The sequence below is a fragment of the Gopherus flavomarginatus genome, chromosome 4 (assembly GCF_025201925.1).
Source record: "Gopherus flavomarginatus isolate rGopFla2 chromosome 4, rGopFla2.mat.asm, whole genome shotgun sequence".
NCBI lineage: Eukaryota > Metazoa > Chordata > Testudines > Testudinidae > Gopherus > Gopherus flavomarginatus.
In genome coordinates, this window is record NC_066620.1 from 145,046,532 (window position 1) to 145,068,266 (window position 21,735).

The 21,735-nt window shown below is 41.0% G+C and overlaps 1 protein-coding gene across 1 annotated transcript in view; it reads right to left on the minus strand.

Moving 5' to 3' along the window:
• Window positions 1-294: 294 nt before the first annotated feature.
• Window positions 295-21,735, minus strand: part of LOC127049047 (uncharacterized) — a 185,552-nt gene continuing 164,111 nt past the window's right edge. The window contains exon 2 of the mRNA XM_050949312.1: window positions 295-489. The gene's annotated coding sequence lies outside the window, so the exon portion shown is untranslated. The remainder of the gene's footprint in view (window positions 490-21,735) is intronic.

Genomic DNA, 21,735 nt, shown 5'->3' on the forward strand with positions numbered 1-21,735 from the left:
TGCATGTGGTGGAAATATCCAGGGGCAGGTATATATATGCTAGCAAGCAAGCTAGAGATAACGAGGTCAGTTCAATCAGGGAGGATGAGGCCCTGTTCTAGTAGCTGAGGTGTGAAAACCAAGAGAGGAGAAACTGGTTCTGTAGTTGGCAAGCCATTCACAGTCTTTGTTCAATCCTGAGCTGATGGTGTCAAATTTGCAGATGAACTGAAGCTCAGCAGTTTCTCTTTGAAGTCTGGTCCTGAAGTTTTTTTGGGGCAGGATGGCCACCTTAAGGTCTGCTATAGTGTGGCCAGGGAGGTTGAAGTGCTCTCCTACAGGTTTTTGTATATTGCCATTCCTAATGTCTGATTTGTGTCCATTTATCCTTTTCCGTAGAGACTGTCCAGTTTGGCCGATGTACATAGCAGAGGGGCATTGCTGGCATATGATGGCGTATATTACATTGGTGGATGTGCAGGTGAATGAACCAGTGATGGTGTGGCTGATCTGGTTAGGTCCTGTGATGGTGTCGCTGGTGTAGATATGTGGGCAGAGTTGGCATCGAGGTTTGTTGCATGGATTGGTTCCTGAGCTAGAATTATTATGGTGCGGTGTGCAGTTACTGGTGAGAATATGTTTCAGGTTGGCAGGTTGTCTGTGGGCAAGGACTGGCCTGCCACCCAAGGCCTGTGAAAGTGTGGGATCATTGTCCAGGATGGGTTGTAGATCCTTGATGATGCGTTGGAGGGGTTTTAGCTGGGGGCTGTATGTGATGGCCAGTGGAGTCCTGTTGGTTTCTTTCTTGGGTTTGTCTTGCAGTAGGAGGCTTCTGGGTACCCGTCTGGCTCTGTTGATCTGTTTCCTTACTTCATCATGCGGGTATTGTAGTTTTGAGAATGCTTGGTGGAGATTTTGTAGGTGTTGGTCTCTGTCTGAGGGGTTAGAGCAGATGCGGTTGTACCTCAGTGCTTGGCTGTAGACAATGGATCGTGTGATGTGTCCGGGATGGAAGTTGGAGGCATGAAGGTAGGCATAGAGGTCGGTAGGTTTTCAATATAGGGTGGTGTTAATGTGACCATCACTTATTTGCACCGTGGTGTCAAGAAAGTGGACCTCCCGTGTAGATTGGTCCAGGTTGAGGTTGATGGTGGGGTGGAAGCTGTTGAAATCATGGTGGAATTTTTCCAGAGCCTCCTTCCCATGGGTCCAGATGATGAAGATGTCATTAATGTAGCATAGGTAGAGAAGGGGCGTGAGTGGACAAGAGCTGAGGAAGCGTTGTTCCAGGTCGGCCATAAAGATATTGGCATATTGTGGGGCCATGCGGGTGCCCATAGCAGTGCCACTGATCTGGAGATATATATTGTCATCAAATTTGAAATAGTTGTGTGTAAGTATAAAGGCACAGAGCTCAGCAGCCAGTTGTGCTGTGGCATCACCAGGGATAGTGTTCCTGACAGCTTGTATTCCATCTGTGTGTGGGATGTTTGTGTAGAGAGCCTCTACATCCATGGTGGCTAGGATGGTGTTTTCTGGGAGGTGACCAATGCATTGTAGTTTCCTCAGGAAATCAGTGGTGTCACGGAGATAGCTGGGAGTGCTGGTGGCATAGGGTCTGAGTAGAGAGTCCATATATCCAGACAGTCCTTCAGTGAGAGTGCCAATGCCCGAGATGATGGGGCGTCCAGGATTTCCGGGTTTGTGGATCTTGGGTAGTAGATAGAATAACAGATCAACAGAGCAAGACGTGTACCCAGAAGCCTCCTACTGCAAGACAAACCCAAGAAAGAAACCAACAGGACTCCACTGGCCATCACATACAGCCCCCAGCTAAAACCCCTCCAAAGCATCATCAGGGATCTACAACCCATCCTGGACAATGATCCCACACTTTCACAGGCCTTGGGTGGCAGGCCAGTCCTTGCCCACGGACAACCTGCCAACCTGAAACATATTCTCACCAGTAACTGCACACCGCACCATAATAACTCTAGCTCAGGAACCAATCCATGCAACAAACCTCGATGCCAACTCTGCCCACATATCTACACCAGCGACACCATCACAGGACCTAACCAGATCAGCCACACCATCACTGGTTCATTCACCTGCACATCCACCAATGTAATATACGCCATCATATGCCAGCAATGCCCCTCTGCTATGTACATCGGCCAAACTGGACAGTCTCTACGGAAAAGGATAAATGGACACAAATCAGACATTAGGAATGGCAATATACAAAAACCTGTAGGAGAGCACTTCAACCTCCCTGGCCACACTATAGCAGACCTTAAGGTGGCCATCCTGCCCCAAAAAAACTTCAGGACCAGACTTCAAAGAGAAACTGCTGAGCTTCAGTTCATCTGCAAATTTGACACCATCAGCTCAGGATTGAACAAAGACTGTGAATGGCTTGCCAACTACAGAACCAGTTTCTCCTCTCTTGGTTTTCACACCTCAGCTACTAGAACAGGGCCTCATCCTCCCTGATTGAACTGACCTCGTTATCTCTAGCTTGCTTGCTAGCATATATATACCTGCCCCTGGATATTTCCACCACATGCATCTGAAGAAGTGGGTATTCACCCACGAAAGCTCATGCTCCAAAACGTCTGTTAGTCTATAAGGTGCCACAGGATTCTTTGCTGCTTTTACAGATCCAGACTAACACGGCTACCCCTCTGATACTTGAATTCATCTCATGTACGACGCAATACCAGCTTCAGATTGCATCATTCATTGTTTTGCCTAAAAAGCAAGTACTGTCCGAACCCAGTCATAGATTTATTCATAGATCCAGTCAAAGATGTATTTTAGTCATTTCTGGTTTAAATTGAGATCCCTTCCCTTTATAACTCACTTATCCTCCACCATTCCCAAGTCAAGGGTCGTATATACTGACCCAATAGCATATCTTGAAAACTAGAGCCAATCAACAATTTTAAGCATCATTTTCATTCTCTGTGACCCAGAATTAGTGAAGTTGGACTACATTTATTTCAGAAGCATTTTGGCTGTAGAGCAGTGTTACTAATGAATACTGCGATGCAGTTCACAACCAATTATTACAGATTGTTGGATATTCATTACCAATGATCCATTAGTAATCCTGGTGTGGCATCCTAGTGAAAATGCTCACAATAAAAGCAATGAAGAATGAATCCCTGTTAGTAGCAGCTAGGCCATTGATAGCTTGTCACTTGAAAAGGAAAAATCCCTCTTAATTAGAGAAATGGTTCCAAAATACAAGAGGAATCACTTGTATAGAAAAATGAACGCATCAAGTACATGCACCAGTGTGCAGAGGACAGATAGATACTTAGATATCTGTTTACTATTTATTCAAAATTCAGATGAAGTACTCTCACAGCAAAATAAGTGGAGAATATTGCTTAAAAGTATGTGGCTTGATATCAGTGATTGTGGGAAACTATTGGATAGGACATATCAGGAGCATGTCTACAGCAGGACTGACATGACAGATCAATTAGCATAGATATACATCTCAAATTGTCAGCTAAATTCCCTTCTTCAAGTCATTTCTTTATTGTCGGTACTGCAAGAAGTCTCCTAGCTCCTTCAATGGCAGAGTTCCTCACTCTAGTTTTATTAATGCAGAATAGGATCTTGTTTCACTTTCCTATTTTGTAAGTGTCTCCCCTGGCACTTCTATGATACAGGCAGAACCAGTTCAACCATTTAGGCAACGTAGGCGGTCACCTAGAGTGCTGGCATTTGGGGGGGGCAATTTTCTTTGGCAGCAATCACGGTGGCTGAATCTTCGGCCGCCCTAGTCACCGCCGGCATTTAGGCGGAGGGAGCTGGGGCAGGGGAGCGTGGGGAGGGCTGCCTGCAGCAAGTAAAGGGGGGGCAGCATGCAGGGGAACTCCCTGCCCCGCCTCCTCCCCGAGCACGCCGTGGCCGCTTCACTTCTCCTGCTTCCCAGGCTTGCGGCGCTTAGGCTGATTGGCACCTCGAGCCTGGGAGGTGGGAGAAATGAAGCAGCGACGGTATGCTCGGGGAGATCTTAATCATGCACAGAGCAGGGGTGAGCTGGGGAGGGGGGGGCCTCAGGGCGGAGAGTGGGGGGTGGGGAGCTGCTGCAAGGGGGGGGCCTCAGGGCGGAGGGGGGGAGCTGCCGCAGGGTAGGAGGGTGCCTCAGGGCAGGGGTGTGGGTGGAGGGCACAAGGTGGAAGTTTTGCCTAGGGCGAGAAACATCCTTGCACCGGCCCTGGATACGGGGCATCTGGAATTTACTACTCTGTCCCAAATGTATGAGCACTTTCTTTTCTATTTTACAGAGGGATGAAGAGGATTTGATCTAAAATGTCTTTATTTTGGCAAGTGAAATTGTAGAGTCTGTGTGCCCTCAGCCCTTCTTCCAAAAAAGTGAATTTGGGCTTGACAACCGAGGCTGTAGAAGCACTTCTTTTTTGTGTATTATATTTGGGGATGCATAGACCAGGCAAATTAAATTGAGACAGTCTAACTACATATTTCAAATTAGTCCCAAGAGCACTGTACCCTGCTTAAACATTATCATTGTGAAGTTCAAGTACTCTGATAAGGAGCAATATAGAAATGCCTATAAATGAAGAAAATGTAAAGTGTACAGCAGACAGTTTATTGCTTGTATTTTGACAGCATAATGATTATAAAACTGTTCATCTATGTCATGTTTTAATGTACTTTAATAATGATGTTTTATGCAGTGCCTAAGGTGCTCTGTCAGATTGGCACTATATAAATACAGGATGCAATCCTGTACTTCATAAACAAGGAGGATGGAGCTGGACTCAAACATTTTACATTATCATTTGAAAGAAGACTGAGCTGCAAAATTAAAATGCAGATCTGAATTTTGAAACACTTCTCCCCTTCCCCTCAAAATGACTGTGCTTGGATCCAGGGTCCTGTTTGGGTTCAGATCTTCTGTATTATTATACATTGGCCCCCTCCACTGCAGTCAAAAAAATAGAATCCACATGATTACATTTGAAACATATATTTGAATACATGATCAAGCAAGCACTAATCAGAGGCTAATGAATTGTTATTTTGTATTCAGAAGAACGGTATAGCATGCAGGCATATAGGAAGGCAATATAAAAGACCTAAAAAAACAATTGCAAGACAAAGGGCCACATTCTGCTCTCAGCTGCACAAGTGTAAAACTGAGTTACATCATTCAAATTGGCAGAATTTCTTTGGATTCACTGGTGTAGCTGGGAACATATTTTACCCAAATAGACTTTGATGAAATGCAAGTATGTTGGAATCCACTTCCCTTGTGAAAAGTCAGAGTATTGGGCTCTGTATGGATCACCGGGCTTTCTGCGGATGCCTTGAGGTAAAATCCACAGATAATAGAATTTCAGCTCCGCCTTCCTGTAGCCACTCCTCCAATTCTTGGGTAAATTGCAAGAGTTGTTGCCACAAATAAATATAAATAATAAAAGTCTTCACTTCAGCCTGGCACTGGCTGCCTTCCATGGGGCTTCCAAGGGCAAGGACGCCCTTCCCACAGCATGCAGTAGGTGTACCTGTCATCCTTTCCTCACATAACCCCAATATAGGACTTTAAGTAGTAAGGAAGGCTTTGAGCTCATTGATCACAATGCTGGTGAATTTCACCTACATCTCCTATTAAAAACAAAGTAAGGCAGTAGTTGATTATATTGATTTTGCAGCTATTAATCCATTTAAATCTCCTCCATTTCAAAAGAATGTATAGGTATTTAGAAAGCCTTTAACAACTTTTCTTACCTCTTCAGGGCTCATAAAAAGCTAGGTTGTAGCCATATAAATCTCAGTAGCACAGGGATCCCTACAATTAAGAAAAGCTGAGACTGCATAAGTTAGCTAGGTTTGAAAGACTGGCTTACCGCCTACTCAAGCTAAACAAAGGCTTACTCTGGCTTTTAAGTCAGCCCAATACAGGCCAAGCCTGAGCTCTGATTTGCCTCATACAAGGAAATATAATGGAATGGAAGCAACAGCTACTTAATATATGAGTTAAAATTATCCATGACTGAAGAGAGCACATCAATCAAAAAATTTGGCATGTAATGAGCTAGGCAAACTGGTGTGGTGAGTTGGGGGCAGGAAAAGCCTTTGCTCTGTATTCAACAGTTTCCAAATTACCATGACATCCCTTTGCATAAACCACCAGACTTCCAGCAGGTGGATTTTACAGGCATTGTGCTGTCAGCACAAAGATGGATAAAATGGGAGCATTTCAGATGGCGTCCTGTTTTGTCTTCTTAAAACTGCAATTGCACCAAGTCTGTCAAAATTCTTAACATTTTAGAAGATAGAACAGGAAATGGTAAAATGGACAAAATCAAGAATGAAAAAATGTGACAGCCTGAAAACATAACACAACCCGCAGTGTCTGATTTCTGTGCCCAAAGAAATCTGAACTTTTACTAAAGAGAGCTATGCTAAAATAAATCAGAGAGAATCTTTTACCTTTAGAAGAGTCCCTCCATATGCATTTATCTACTGCATTCAGTGCTCTTGGCACTACCATGCAGTACCTCACTACCTTTGTCGTGCCTCCTCAGTGCCCCTTGATAAATTTATTCCTGTCATGATCTTTTAGAAAAAGATATTCACATGGTTGCATGTCTGTAAAATCATTGGCAAAAATCCTTCCCTAAAGCCATAATGATTGCAGAAGAGAATTTGGAGAGAGAATCAGATCAATGATCTGACACTTGTCTTCAGAAGTCTTATAGGCATCTATGCCTACAGCACCAAATTCTTCCTCCAGACACATATATGGAGCCCCAGGTATATTCTATTTAGGAACTAGGTGACATCCAAGGGAAGGTCATAGTCCAGGATGTTCAGGTCTAGCTTGTTCAGTCTGCACTTGTTTTTCAGTGTGTTAGATGATGGCCAGATTCAAATTAGCCTTTTTATCTTTGATCCCTTAACTCAGTATATTTTAAGGTTTATCCTTCTTCATATCCTGGCTCTTGTGCTCTTATAATTACATTATTTACAGCGCCTCCTTCCCTTTCAATCAGAAATAAAGCAATATAGGGGTAGTCTGAAGTCAGCGTTAAAGTAAGCTCTTCATGGGGTGTTAAATCAGGATGGCTACCCCACTCCACTGGATGTTCACATGGCATCAGCAGAAAGCGTGTACCACAGATGTTTCTGGAATTAATCTGCATTAGAAAATTCTAGTGTTAAATGGCCCTAGAACTTACCCCTCCACCAGTGTAGTATGATAGTTTGGTTTGGTTTGATTACACACTGGGTTATAATATAAAGCACGGTTGGAGGGATGTTAGATGGTTCAGAATGTGTCGGAGATGTTTCTTCTTTTCTCTTACTGTACAAGTAAGTTAATTTTCAATAAAGCACAAGAGTCTGTCACATGAGCAAATGAAAATATGGCTGAGACATGCAATAACAGCATTCAGTTTTCCGAAGGCACTGTTTTGCAATTATTATGTTTCCAAGGTTTTCTCTGACACCCGTTCTGATGTTTTAGTACTACACACCCACTGCTAAGAGATCAATGGCTATAACCAAGCTTTTCCTAATGTCAGTGAGCATAATGGATAGTTTCAGAAACTCTAACACTAGTTCACTTGATCTTTCCACATGTAAAGGTACCAGTACCCCCATCAGGAGAAAATTAGATGTCCTGTGCTTAATACACTGGGCTGGGACTCAGGAGATGAATTCAGTTCAGGTTCTGCAACACACTTCCAATGTGACCTTGGGCAAAACAATCATTCTGTGCCTAAGTTTCTAATTTGTAAAATGAGGATAACAGTACTTCCTTTCTACTACTCTTTGTGTGTCCTGTATATTTTGATTGTGAGCTTACTGTGTATTTATACACTGGCTGGCAATGGGCCTGATCTCAACTCGAGCTTCTACCTGCTACCACTAATAAATAATCATGTGTAATTACAGATTGGCCAATTTTTTTTCAAAAAAGGGTGTCAAAAGCTAGAGTCCTAAGTCCATATACAAGTACCAAAATAAGGACATAGAAGCCTAATAATAGGCAGCCATTTGGGAAAATCTCAGCTGATGTGCATCTGCTGAACTCTAAGAATTGGGTAGCCTGCCCCAAAACAACAGTAGTGGGAGACTGGGAGAGAGGAAGAAGGTGACTGGGGGATCAGAGGATGGGGAAAATCAGAAGGAGGCCTGGGCAGAATTAATAGGATAAGCACTTCACATCATTTATATCCTGACCTGTAAGTGAGGATTTCTCAAACTCAGTTTTGCAATATCACTAGATTTTGCATTTATGGGTGTATATATACTGATCTGGATCTTGTTTCTAAGGTTTGTGTTTATTTGTTAGTCAGATACGATGCAGGATTTGCAAATTAAAGCCCTGATCCTGCAAGTAATGATGCACACTGAGCAACCTTTCTCATATGAATAGTTCCATTGGTGTCCATGTCACTGCTCATGTAAGTACGCACACCTGAGCTTTTGCAGGATTGAGCCTTACAGGCCCAGCCCTGCAAATGGCATCACATAGTTGCAGGGATCCACTACACAGACCTCTTTTGCAGGCTGAGAGCCTAAAACAAAAAGGTAGGAAAGTGTTTTCCAGCATGTGAAAAGAGGTCTTTAGTCAACAATAGGTTTTTAACTGAAAACAAATACACCTGGGGGAACATTTTTTACTCTAATGCACCATATGTGTCCTGGACAGATCATCAACAGTTGAAAAAGTCATAGGGTGAGATCTTGACTCCATTGTTCTCAATTCAATGGTGGCTGGGATTTCACCTAGGGAATCTTAACTAATCTTAATAGAAACTGTTTTTCTGTTGCTTCTTTCTAAAACAACAATATAAGGAGACAACTGGTTTCTTGTCATAACTTGAGCTGTGACTCTCACATCACTTGCCTTCCTCTTGCCCCAAAGAAGATTGTGTACAGCCCCTTTTCCTCTTGATAAAAATGTATGCAAGAGCAGGTTCAAAAGAAAGAGACCTTTTTCATCCATTCCATTTGTTATCCTGTAAACTGAGACAATATTTTTAAAAGTGCATAAATTTACAGAAACAGCTTTAAAAACTAGCTTCTCTTCAACATTAAAAAGAAGTTAATCTACTGGGCTTTATTGTTTTGTTTTCCTAATTATTTCTTTTATTTGGTCCAAAGAAGAATAAAAGGAAATCTTCATTAAAAAGCCGTATGTGTTTGAAGTCCTGCACTCAATGGTATGTATCTGGCTCTTGATCAAGAGGACTCCTCTGATGTTTTTTTTTCCCCCATTGACTTAACCCCTCCACCTTTAATAGAATAAAATGGCCATATTATTTTCTGAGTTAAAGCCAAAGAAATGTTTTGAATTTAGCATTTGGTATGTCTGACTGTGACTCCCTGTCAGAGTTGATAGCAGTTCTGCACTGCTGCATATTTCATGCAACTTAAAATGGAGCCCAAATGTTCCACTAAAATAAATAAAACAGCTTCATTATGAAGCTGCTGCGTGATCCACACTGGTGGTCTCATCCACCTCCTGCTAAATCAGTAGGAGTCTTTCCAATGGCTTCAATGGGAGTTGAATCATGTCCTTGGTCCCTTTCATTCTCTGCTATAGATTTCCCTGAAAAAGTGATCAGTTAGGCTCCTAGATCCTTTTTCGGATCCTTTTCAGTGAGAGTTAAGCATCTAAATACCCTTGAGGACCTTGCCCTAAGTCACAAAGGGACTTTGGAAATAGCCTAAGTCTCACTGAAAGTCAAGGACACAGTTAAATGCTTACAAGCCAGAATTGTAAAGGTATTTAAGTATCTAACTCCTATTGATTTCAGTGGGAATTAGGCACCTAAATACCTCTAAAAATCAGATCCAATGAAGCTTAGGTTACTGAGGCATTTAGGCTTTATTGCAAATTTTAGCCTTAGTCCCTAGTTGTTTCTGTAAAACAACATGTGAAAAGGTCATGACTTGAGACAGGTTATGGCTGGGCTCTGCAGAATGGGAAACAGCCAGTGCCGGCATCGAGGGGTGTCAAAGTCAGTAAAACAGATTCAAGGGGCTAATTAAAAATATAGTTGAGATGAGAAAGAAAATTTCAGCTACAGTTCTAAAAGAAAATTCTTAAATGGGGGATGGGGGTGGATGCTGTATAAATCAGGGCTTCATTTAAAAAAAAAAAAGCTGGAATGTTTTTGCTGTATTTTTTTCCTAGCTAGGGATAATGTCCCTTTAAGCTAAGGGAATTAAATGTCTGTTTTTATCTGCCTTTTCCCCCTGCAGTACCTAATCACTGTCTGTCACACTTTGATGTCATAATCATCCACTGAAGCTCCACTGTTAAAGAGTAAATCTGCTTAACTCACCCCAAAGAAAAAGAAAAAAAGGAAAATTGTACCAAAGAACTTTTTTTTTTCTTGCCTCATTGGCAGCAATTTGAATTACAGAAATGCAGTATCATGTCATTCTGGCTTTACCGGTGCCCTCGCAAAAGCTCAAAGACCATTTAAAAATATATCTTGATCAGTTCAAATGGCAACATGAACTGTTTACCATTAAGTAGGCATAGAAAAAAGTTTCTTGTGTGTAATGCATGTGAGCAGCATGAACATAGTGCCGAACAGAACTTCGCCACATCTTTACACTCTCACATTCCAGTTGAGGAAGAGCTCTAAAATTTGGCATATATTTCCTCCATAGAAGAAATATAACCATTTATGTATTCCTCCTTTATGTATTCAAAGGTCAGTTTACAATTGGCTCAGTTTATCCTACAGTGGGTATGGTATCCAGTAAATTTCTGGAACAATGTTGGCAAATTATCATGAGTTGGAACCTATTTTGTGTGCTTAATGCCAAGCTAAAGTGTTTATTCTTGTTTAAATTATACTCCTATGTAGCTGTACCAGTAACTTTTTTTTTCCCGTTTAATTTCTGTTTATGGTTTATCTCCCCTATTGAGAGCCATTTAAATCTCCCATATGATACACTGCATTCCTCTGATAAGATTAAATACATAAGCAATGAGGAGAAAGGCCTTTCTCATTTAGAATAATACTTGGCCATTCTCCTGCTGGAAGCTGGAGGCAATTCCATGTCCAACATCAATGATCCACAGTCTTCCCTTCGTAAATTTTCACCAGCATATTGTACAATTTTTATATGCCACTTCTGAATTCCCAGTGAGACTTACCAAACACAAGTGTCATGGCACCATTTCACTTTTGCATCATAATGCATCATATCCAGTGAAGTAATACCACAGGAAGTAGTAGTAGTTGTGTGTGTGTGTGTGTGTGTGTGTGTGCACGCGCATGCAAAAGTCTTGTGATATTGGTTGAAGTAGGCATGGGAACCAAGGCGCGACTGGGTCCCTGTTGTTCTACTCTATTCCATTCTTTGATATTTTATAAAGGAACCTTGCAAAAATAATAATAAAAAAAATGAATTATTGGACTATTGGACTATTATTTCTGGCCAAACCTCCTCAGCCAGCACTTATTTTATATATCGTTTGTATAACAGTTGCAATTAGATGCCAAAAATACCTCTTTGCCCCATAGGACACTCAATGTTCTTTTTCTTCTGTTAAGAAGTTGATTGTTTCAGTTTAATTATCCTTTGGTAAGGCATTCTAATACCTACAGTGTAAACTGCATTCCCTCTCTAGTGTGCTTGCCTACTGGAAATGATATTTCTTTGTATGCTATAGGGAAAGAAACTTTGGCACCTTATGTCTTTATATTTAATTCAGCCAGGAGATAGTAAATCAGTTGGTTCACTCAACAGAGTAAATAGACAAGATTGTTGCATTTAATTACCCTTATTATGTAGCAATTTTGGCCTAGTTTAGGTTTTAACTGCCTCGGTAACAGCAGTGATAGCCAAGGAAAAGCAGCTCATTTAATCATAAACCCTATATTTGATCAATTGCACTAAATGTGCACAGAAACAATTTAAAGACTCTAATAGGGGACATATATACCTGTGTTAAGTATATCCCATACAAAACACAGCAAATGGTGCACTGAAAATATTTTTCAGTCTGTGTTCTCAACTACAAAGCATAGAGAACATTCAGAAACAATGAAGGCTGCTGTAAACACAGACAATGAACTTATGCTTTTACTAAAATGAGGAAAAATTGGAGGCATGGCACAGCATCTTATGGATCAATGAAAGAAGCACTAGCTGTTCTCAGGACAGCTATCTGCCAGATTGGATATGATGATCTCATTTTCTTTCATGTTATTCTAAATGCACCAGTTTAATAACATTATTGCCACTTTAATGCATAAGAATCTATAAAGGAAAAGAAATAAATTATATGTGGGTTTTTTAAAGATCCAGCAACTATTGTTTGAGTTTCTATGCTTGTTCTTTCATTATACCAAAATCGTTTCTATTCATGGTCAGTGAATGGTTTGACCCAACAACAAATAGCTCTCCGCCTCCATGAGAATCACAGGCCATATAAAGGTCTGTACTGCTTCACTGACACAGCATATTCATTAATCAGACAGTTCTTTTTTCTCCAGAATGACAAAGTTTCAGCTTAATGGTGCATATTATTTTTACATTTAGAATTTTTTTTAAAAAATGTCTTTGTGCTTATGAATGTGAAAGAATGACAGTGCTGGCTAAAATCAATCATAATGTGAGTGAGCAGGCACTAAGCAAGCTTGACCATTGCAGCTCTCAACCCTGATTTGAAAGATTCAGGTCTTTCCTGAGTGGATGTTTGCCAAATGTCTGGTAGTTTTGTGACTTGGATAGGCAGGTAACTATTGCCAGTTGAGCCTATATACCTGGTTCTACTTACACTCAACATCTGTTAGAAAACTATGCCACCAAAGGCAGGCATCCATTTTTTTTAAAGTCCCCATCACTCTATTAAATCACTAGGCTGTCCTCCCATTTCTATTTTACTACACTGTAGTATTTCAGACCCCAGTTCAGCAAGATATTTAAGTACAACTCTATCTCTAAGTAGGCAAGCAATTCTGTTGACTTTGAGGGGACCGCTTGCCTACATCAAGTTAGACAAGTGCTTCAGAATCTTGCTGAATAGACGCCTCAGGTAGATTTTATTGTAATCTATTTATTTAGTTAACAAGATATAATTTATAAAATTAATACTGATGCTTCTGCTCTGCTATGTATCTATTCTTCAGCCCCGATCTGCCCTTATATCTCAGCTGCAGTTACGCGATCCCAGGCTGCTTGGCCCTGGTGAAAGTTAGCACAGCAGGAGGCATACTCTAACTTACACTGCTTCAGTATACTCAACAGCAGAGCCACCCCTTGGGTACAGCGAATCGTGGAGAACATTCTGGGCTCCACACTTGGGGGGGGTCCCAGGGGCCAGTGTGATTGGCTGGTGCGGTCAGTCCCAGAAGTGATGGATTCGTTACTTCTGCCCCAGGCCTAGCACCCCCCTAGGGATGGCCCTGCTCAACAGAGCAGGGGATTGTGCCTATTATAGTTTAGCTCCACACTTGCTTACCATTTCATCAATATTATGTATCTGTGGCAGGAATGAAATTAACATGAGATCATCTGTTTGTGTGCTATCAAGTGAAGCCTATGCTCTTGACTGCCTGTCAGCAGTTAGTAGATGATGTCCTAGCTGGAACTCCAGGGTAATATCATACCTCTGAACTTTAAAAATAATCACTATAACCTTGGCGGTGCTTCTGAAGGTCCTTTCTTGTTTACTGCAGCCAGTGTTTGTAGTTAATTTTAGCTTTGAAGCTATGATCATAGAGAATATCATTACATTTTAGACTCATAGACTCATAGACTCTAGGACTGGAAGGGACCTCAAGAGGTCATCGAGTCCAGTCCCCTGCCCTCATGGCAGGACCAAATACTGTCTAGACCATCCCTGATAGACATTTATCTAACCTACTCTTAAATATCTCCAGAGATGGAGATTCCACAACTTCCCTAGGCAGTCTATTCCAGTGTTTAACTACCCTGACAGTTAGGAACTTTTTCCTAATGTCCAACCTAAATCTCCCTTGCTGCAGTTTAAACCCATTGCTTCTTGTTCTATCATTGGAGGCTAAGATGAACAAGTTTTCTCCCTCCTCCTGATGACACCCTTTTAGATACCTGAAAACTGCTATCATGTCCCCTCTCAGTCTTCTCTTTTCCAAACTAAACAAACCCAATTCCTTCAGCCTTCCTTCATAGGTCATGTTCTCAAGACCTTTAATCATTCTTGTTGCTCTTCTCTGGACCCTCTCCAATTTCTCCACATCTTTCTTGAAATGCGGTGCCCAGAACTGGACACAATACTCCAGCTGAGGCCTGACCAGCGCAGAGTAAAGCGGAAGAATGACTTCTCGTGTCTTCTGTTTTGTACAGCATAGCTTCTTTTCTGATATGCACCTGCACTGTCATGGCTGAGACCATATACATTAAAGGCAGCCATTCAATCCCATATGTTTGTAGCATCAACTCTCAGTCCTTCTTTTGAAACATTTATGGGATGGCCTGATCTCTTTCGGTGGTTCAAGCAATTGCAGCATTGGTGTTGACATCAGTACATGCTTCAAATCCTGGAACATTCTTTTATGCCAGAATCCATAATACAAAATGAATTCTTCCACGGTTCTAGCATCTGGTCCCAGACTCTGGTTCTGACCCTGGGTTCTGACTCCTGTTTCCTGACTCTGGCTGTGACCTATGGCTCTGGTATCCAGCTACCAACTCCTGCTCTGACCACTAGGCCTGATTCCTGCTCTGACAATTAGTGCTGCCCCAGATCACATTGTCATCAGCAGACAATTCCATCTCGCAATTCCTTGAAGCATAGAGGACACTGTGCAGTGAAATACTTCTGGTAATGAATATATACTGAAAGGCAGAAATAATCAAGAAGCAACCTCTGCCAAGCAAGTGTATTTAACATTCAAATCTTGGAGCTTGCTTTATCTAGGGGAATCAGCCAGAAATCTGCCAATGCCTCTAATTTGCTGAATAACTTTTCTCCTGCCATGCCAGCAAATATTTCACTCCTTGTGGGCAAGAAGAAATGTTTATTATTAATATTCTTGATCAGACTTGCCTCAGATCAATAAAAAGTTTGGCTCCACCTCCTTTTTTTTCTCTATAATTGCCAAGCATTTTGTAATTTTAACAACCACTGGGCTGTGTAAGTAGTCACCTATTTTCTTTAGTTTTGTAGACTTTTCTCTTACACTCTGTTTCAGAGCCTTATTCTGTATCCACTATTTTTCTTTTCCATGGCTACTTCATTAGTAGAGGTACTGGGCGAAATTTATCTCTGGTTTAATTGCAGTGAACTACAGGATGTAGCTTATCTTGCAAACCAATAGATATTGTCATGATTACTTGCAGAAAATGTTTCAGAATTGTCAGAGCAATATCGACTTGAGGGCTCTGTTCTCTTCCCATTGAAGTTTATGGCAAAGCTCCCAACTTCAAAGAGAGTAGGATTGAGCCCAAAATGACTTCAAAGAAATAAATAATGTTGGTCCTGATCCTCTGAGGTAGTGTGAACCCCCAGAGAAATGCTATTGAGAGCCATCAGCTCTACTAATGGCCCTGGAGGGGAAATGAGCACTTCACAGGAAGCTCTCAAGTCCAAATCCTCAAAGGTATTTAGGCGTCAAACTCCCATTAATTATAGGATTGGGCCCAATATATTCACATTTAAATGTTCTTGATGAAGTAAATACAATATAGTGCAGAAGTCTGTATTATAAGCAAAAGTTTCAGCTCTGACACATGACAACAGCACATGAAAAATGCCATTTTTCATCTTGTCCAGAACACTTGGCACACCGTTTTCAAGGCACTTGTGGACAATGCCTTGTAGATTGCGGCTACTACTGGAATACAAAATATAAAGAAAATCAACATAAAATATACCTTTTATGTGATGGAAGATTTTCCCACAAAGCAGGTAAAAATGACCAGATGCACAGAGTGAAGAGGTGGCACTGATACACATTAACTCACTTGTCTATTAAGTACAGATTCTAAATTGAATGGGACTTTTTTAGGGTTAATCAGCAGAGTTTGTGATCTTGTACATTCTGGGTGGCTCAATTGACAGAATATTAACAGAGCAAAGCACACAATGAATCAGTTCTAGTGATTGAAATCATAATGTTTTCCAAAATATGTCTCTCTATGAATGGATTTTTCTGTTCTATATCAGTCTTACACATAAGACAGTCGACAAGTAATACAACTTCTATTCTTCTTTATCTTTCATCGTAGCTTTAGAATGAGAAGCTTTACAGATCAAGTCTCTTTTATGTAATATTAGTGTAGGACTATACATCAAAACATGCCGTTTGTTCAATTAGTTTATATGCATGACTGAAAGACATTTATTAGTATTTTTCTTGGATTTCCTATAAGATTTTCTCTGACCACCGGTTCCAGGAATATACACTTGTGCATCTTTCATTCACACTAAACCTGTAGCCATACTAGGGTATGAAGTAATAGACTGAGACTGACATTGGTATGTTGAGACTACTGTTTTTGCATTAATTATTTTTATTTCACCGTTACCCTTTCCTCACTGCCTGTTTGTTTTATTCTCCTGTTGTCTCTCATCATATGCTAAGAGTGTAAGTTCTTTGGGGCAGGGTCTGCCTTTTTTATTACACATGTGTAGAGCATCTCACATAATGAAGCCCCACTCTCTGATTGGAGCCTCGAGGCAGACAATAAAACAGTAGTAATAATGATTGTGTCTTGGCTTATTTGATCTGAAGAATGTCTAACACTCACACACCTATTTACACATTCACACACAGGAAGGGGGAAAGTGGAAAGAATGACTTAAGAAAATGAAATAACCTAATCATCTGCAGCAACTCAAATTCCACAAATTGCATTGTATGGCTACTGAATAGATAAACATTTGAAAATTATACTGTGATTCCAAAACATAAGGATCTACAAAAAGGCAAGACAAATAAACCAAATCCCATACCAATGAGATTTAATTATATTCTCCTCATTTGCTCAAATTAAGAAAGAGCTGGTACTTAAATAAATCATTAGAGATCATTCTTATTTGTAATACTTTTAATACCAAGATGCAATGGTTAGTCTGTGTAGTTCAATATCCCTATAACACTAGCAAAAGTGTTAATTTGCAGAATGGTTGTCCATCAATTTTGTACTGCAGTAGAAGGTCATCTTATTTAGCAAAGACTGCTGAAGTTGGAGGAATTCACTGGTCATTGGTGCTGACTCTGAGTTGGCAATGAATGTTGTGTACACATCCTGACTACTGGCACAAATTTGTTAATGAAGAAATCTGCATTAAAGTTAACAAGCTGGATATTTAAATAAGTCACAGTTTTCTAACTTCTAGCAGTCACTTTGAAATCATTCTGGATTTTTAAAATTAAATCTACTTTATCAGTGAGCTCACTAATCATTTCTCTGCTACCTCATCACTATGGGTCATCATATAATACCTTCAAGTTCTGCGAGTGGATGAAACAAAAATCCATCTGATCCTAGACTAGCGAGTGTGAAGGGGGAAGAGTGGTTCCTTTGGCAGCCCACAGAAACTACTTGGTAGGGATATACACGTGCATGTAAACACTTGTGCAAATGCTGTTTTACACACAATTAACCAATATGCATCTGCTAATATAGAAACCCATTTTGTATATTTGTATATGCACACACAGAACTTGGCTCTAGCTATTTAAAAAATTGGCATTTAGGAATTATTGGATTCACTCAAGACTAGACTCATCAAAAACCATAACAATGACTGTTCTTGTGGTGTTTCTAAACCCCCTTCAGGACCAAAGGGAGTCAGATAACTGTTGGCTAATATTCAGATAAGCATCCAGACATCTAAAAGACTACACTGTGCTTTTAGGGGTGTGCCTACCACTAACGTAAGTATGAGAAATAGTATGGCAAATTCTCCTCTTAAAATAAATATTTATTCATATTAATACTGGGAGCCTAGGAAATTCACTGACAATAATGGAAATTCTCTCATCTTGAAATATATCTGATAGGTATTTTTGTTTCAGTTAATGAACTAATGCTGAGAAATTTAATTCCAACAAAGAATGAAAATGATATTTCTCATAAAATAAGTTCTCTGGATTGGTTTTAAATGACTTTCTTAAATGACTTTCTCAAAACAAGGGATAACTCAATGGTTTAAGCATTTAGCCTGCTAAACCCAGGGTTGTGAGTTCAATCCTTGGGGGCATTTAAGGATTGGAGGGGGAAATAATTGAGGATTAGTCCTGCTTTGAGCAGGGGGTTGGGCTAGATGACCCCTAAGATCCCTTCCAAACCTGATATTCTATTCTATGAAGTAATATAAAAGCTATATTTCAAAAACATCTATTTGTATAGTATGAAGATGGTGGGCATTCTAAATGCATCAAATTTTCATGTTCTATATGTTTACAGTACAAATTTTTATCAGAAATCGCTAATAAATATTTAAAATCAACGGTTGAAAGTAATCTTATACATTTTATCTCATGTTTCACTTTAAAGGAATACAGTTATACCCACTACTATAAAATAGGGTCAGACTTGTCTAATATATTTTTGATTAGCAAATTAACTATGTATTCCACATCATCTTTTTTGCATATGTTTCTATTTTGTATTCTTTTTTATTAATGCGTTTTATGTACACTGCATTTTTCATATGAATATGAAATCTGAGAATTACCAAAAAAAAAAAAAAAAAAGGAATGGAAGCATTATTATCCGAAGTGGACAACAACGAAAGGTTTTAGATTTGCCAACTTTCATTTCAAATGTCTGAAAAGGTTTTAATTGCAATTCAGATGTAACATTTGCTAAATTGCACACTTTATTTTTCGAAGAAAGAGATATTTGGGGGACTTTTTTCTTAGATAAACATTCATAGGATTTGTTTACATTATTACATAAAAGAGTACTTTGTATTGGAATGACTTTTATTGTAAATGGAATGTAACACCGTTTTGAAATGATAAATAAAATGAAAACATAACCATATATTTTTCATTAACAAGCAAATTAATTATCTGCTTGCATTTTGGTGATTCTTGCCTATTTTTCTGCATTTTAAAATGCATAAATGCACTTAATGCCTTATCTGCCTCTTACTTCTGTTAAGTCATATGTTTAGTGGAGCACTGAGCACTGGTGATCAATCATGTGGGCAAGACTTAGATCAAGACCAAAATGACCACAATGATCTGATCTTCGATCTTTTGTGCTCCCACCTCTAACCATTAGAATAGATTACCAAGGGATGTGGCACATTCTCTAACAATTGTCTCTTTTAAATTCAGATTAGGTATCTTTCTAAATTATGTGTTCAACTTCTATGAAAAGCTGTTAGATTTGATGCAGGTATCACTATGTTTAATAATGCAGAGGTGAAAGTATATAATTATAAACGTCCCATCTGGTCTTAAAATCACCACTATTAATTCTCAGCATTTGCTTGTAGGAGTTTCCTGGGTGTATGAACCACTGAGGGACTGCGTAACACTTCCAGATGGGTCCAAAGAGCCATTTTTTGTGTCAGTGAGGCACTTGTCAATTCAAGCAGTGATGTTTCTTGGTAATTGTATATGATTTTGGATACTTTGAAGGATTTTGAGGAGGATTTTTTGGCCAATTAATCTTAGAAGAATCTCAAAACAAGAAAAATCACCTCTCTGCACCATAGACAGCTGCTTCGTTGGCTCTTTTAGTATTAATTTTTGGTCAACATCACATTTGGAGAAAATACCAAAAATCAAAGGGGAAAGAACGGTGACCAGGTCAAATAGCCAAGTGACCTGGAGAAATCAAATTATGGAGGTTACAAGCAATGAATGGAGTTCTGGTAGAAATTAACGTAAAGTCTGATACCCAGGGAGGACAGGCAGAATGGGGCAAATATGGAGATCCTAAGCAACATGCTTCCAATAAATTAATTTCTGTCAACAATAGTTATATAAACATCTTATCCAAAATTCTTGTACCGAGCCTATTACAATTTCTCCCTGATCTGGTCCACTGTGACCAAGTAGAATATATTTACATTTAGATCTGGGGGGAAATGGTTTTCCTGCACTAAGAAAATTTTCAAAATATTTTCCTGTTCTGGATCAGGATAAAACTGAGACCTTCTGGCATTTGTCAGAGAAAGAGAGAGAGCCAAACAAGAAGCGTCAATATCACAAAGCAGAGAATTAGCCTGGGTCCCCTATAGGGTGACCAGATTGCAAGAGTGGAATATCAGGACACATTGGGTGAGCGGGGGAGACAGACAGACACAGGTGCACAGCCCCGACCAGAACCAGAGGCACACTGGTCTGCCTGGCCCTGTGCTGCCAGCATGTCCCTTCCTGTTGGGGGTGGGCCCATGCTCCACCACACAGCTCCCCTGCCCAGCGCCCTCTGGATATACTATGCTCAGAGCCCCCCTACAACCCTCCCACCACAAATGCACAATGCTGTGCACACACACCCCACCCAGCACCCCCCCTGCTCACAGCCTCACCACAGCTGCTCAGCCCACACAGAAACCCCCACTCACTAGTTTCTCAATACATACATATTTCTCCTCCCTCCCAGTACCCTTCCCCACAGGCCCACCATTACAACTACACAATGCCTCACAAATACCCCCACTGCCCAGTGCCCTGACACACACAAATCTTCCCCACTGCCCAGCACTCCCCAACAGGCCCCCACTATCTAGCACCCCAAAACACACAAACCTCCCCCATTCCCCAACACCCTCCACACCCTCACAGCCCAGCACCCCACACACCTCCCAGACATTCACTCCATCACACCCTGACCCCTTCCCCGGCTGCACTCACCAGCCCTGCCAGGAGGTCTCTGGCTCTTAGGGTGAGAACAGCAAGGGGAGTTTCCAGACTTTCCACGTTCTGTGCCCGCCACAAGCGTAAGCTCTGTGGCTCCCATTGTCTGGGAAAAGCACCAATGGGAGCTGCCGGAGCCATGGAGTGGGGCTTGCAGGTGCCGGAAGCACGCATAGTGCCCCCACCCTAAGAGCCAGAGGGACCTGCTGGGGGAGAGGTGAGGAGTCCTGGTGGTGCTCACCTGGGGTGGCTCCCATCCTGGGACACATCTGGCAGGCTGATCCCTCTGGCTCCTAGGGTCGTGGGTCAGGTCGGGTTGGATGGAGGGCAGAGGGCTCTCTGCCAGCTCCCAGCGCCTGCAAGCCCTGCCCCTGCAGCACGCGGTGCTCCTGCTGGCGGGCGGGTGCCAGGAGCTGCCCCAGGAAGTGGTGAATGGCAGCGCCATGGCTCCAGTGCCATGGCTGCAGTCCAGATGGTCCCCGATATTGGGACAAAGGGTGTCCCGACTGATGCAAGGTCAGGACATGGGACAAGTCCCCTAAAATCAGGACTGTCCCAATAATATTGGGACATCTGGTCATCCTAGTCCCTCATATCTCACATCCCAGCCACTGGACTGTTGGTTATTCATGCGTGTCTGTCTAACATATTTCAGAACATCCATCCTGGACCTGTGAAAAGTTTCTGTTTCTACAAATCAGTATTTTATAGCGAAAAAATGTGTAACTGAAAAACTTCCAATCAGCTCAATTCAGATTAGGAAAGGATCATAGGTTACTAAATGTTATCTGCTCAGACAGATCAAATAATATTCAAAGGCCTCTCTTGAGGCCTTTGAACAAGTCAAGTGGTCATGCCTTACTATGCAACTAGCAGACTTTGGTCTGAAATTCTTATATGAATAAGTCTAATATATCTGGCT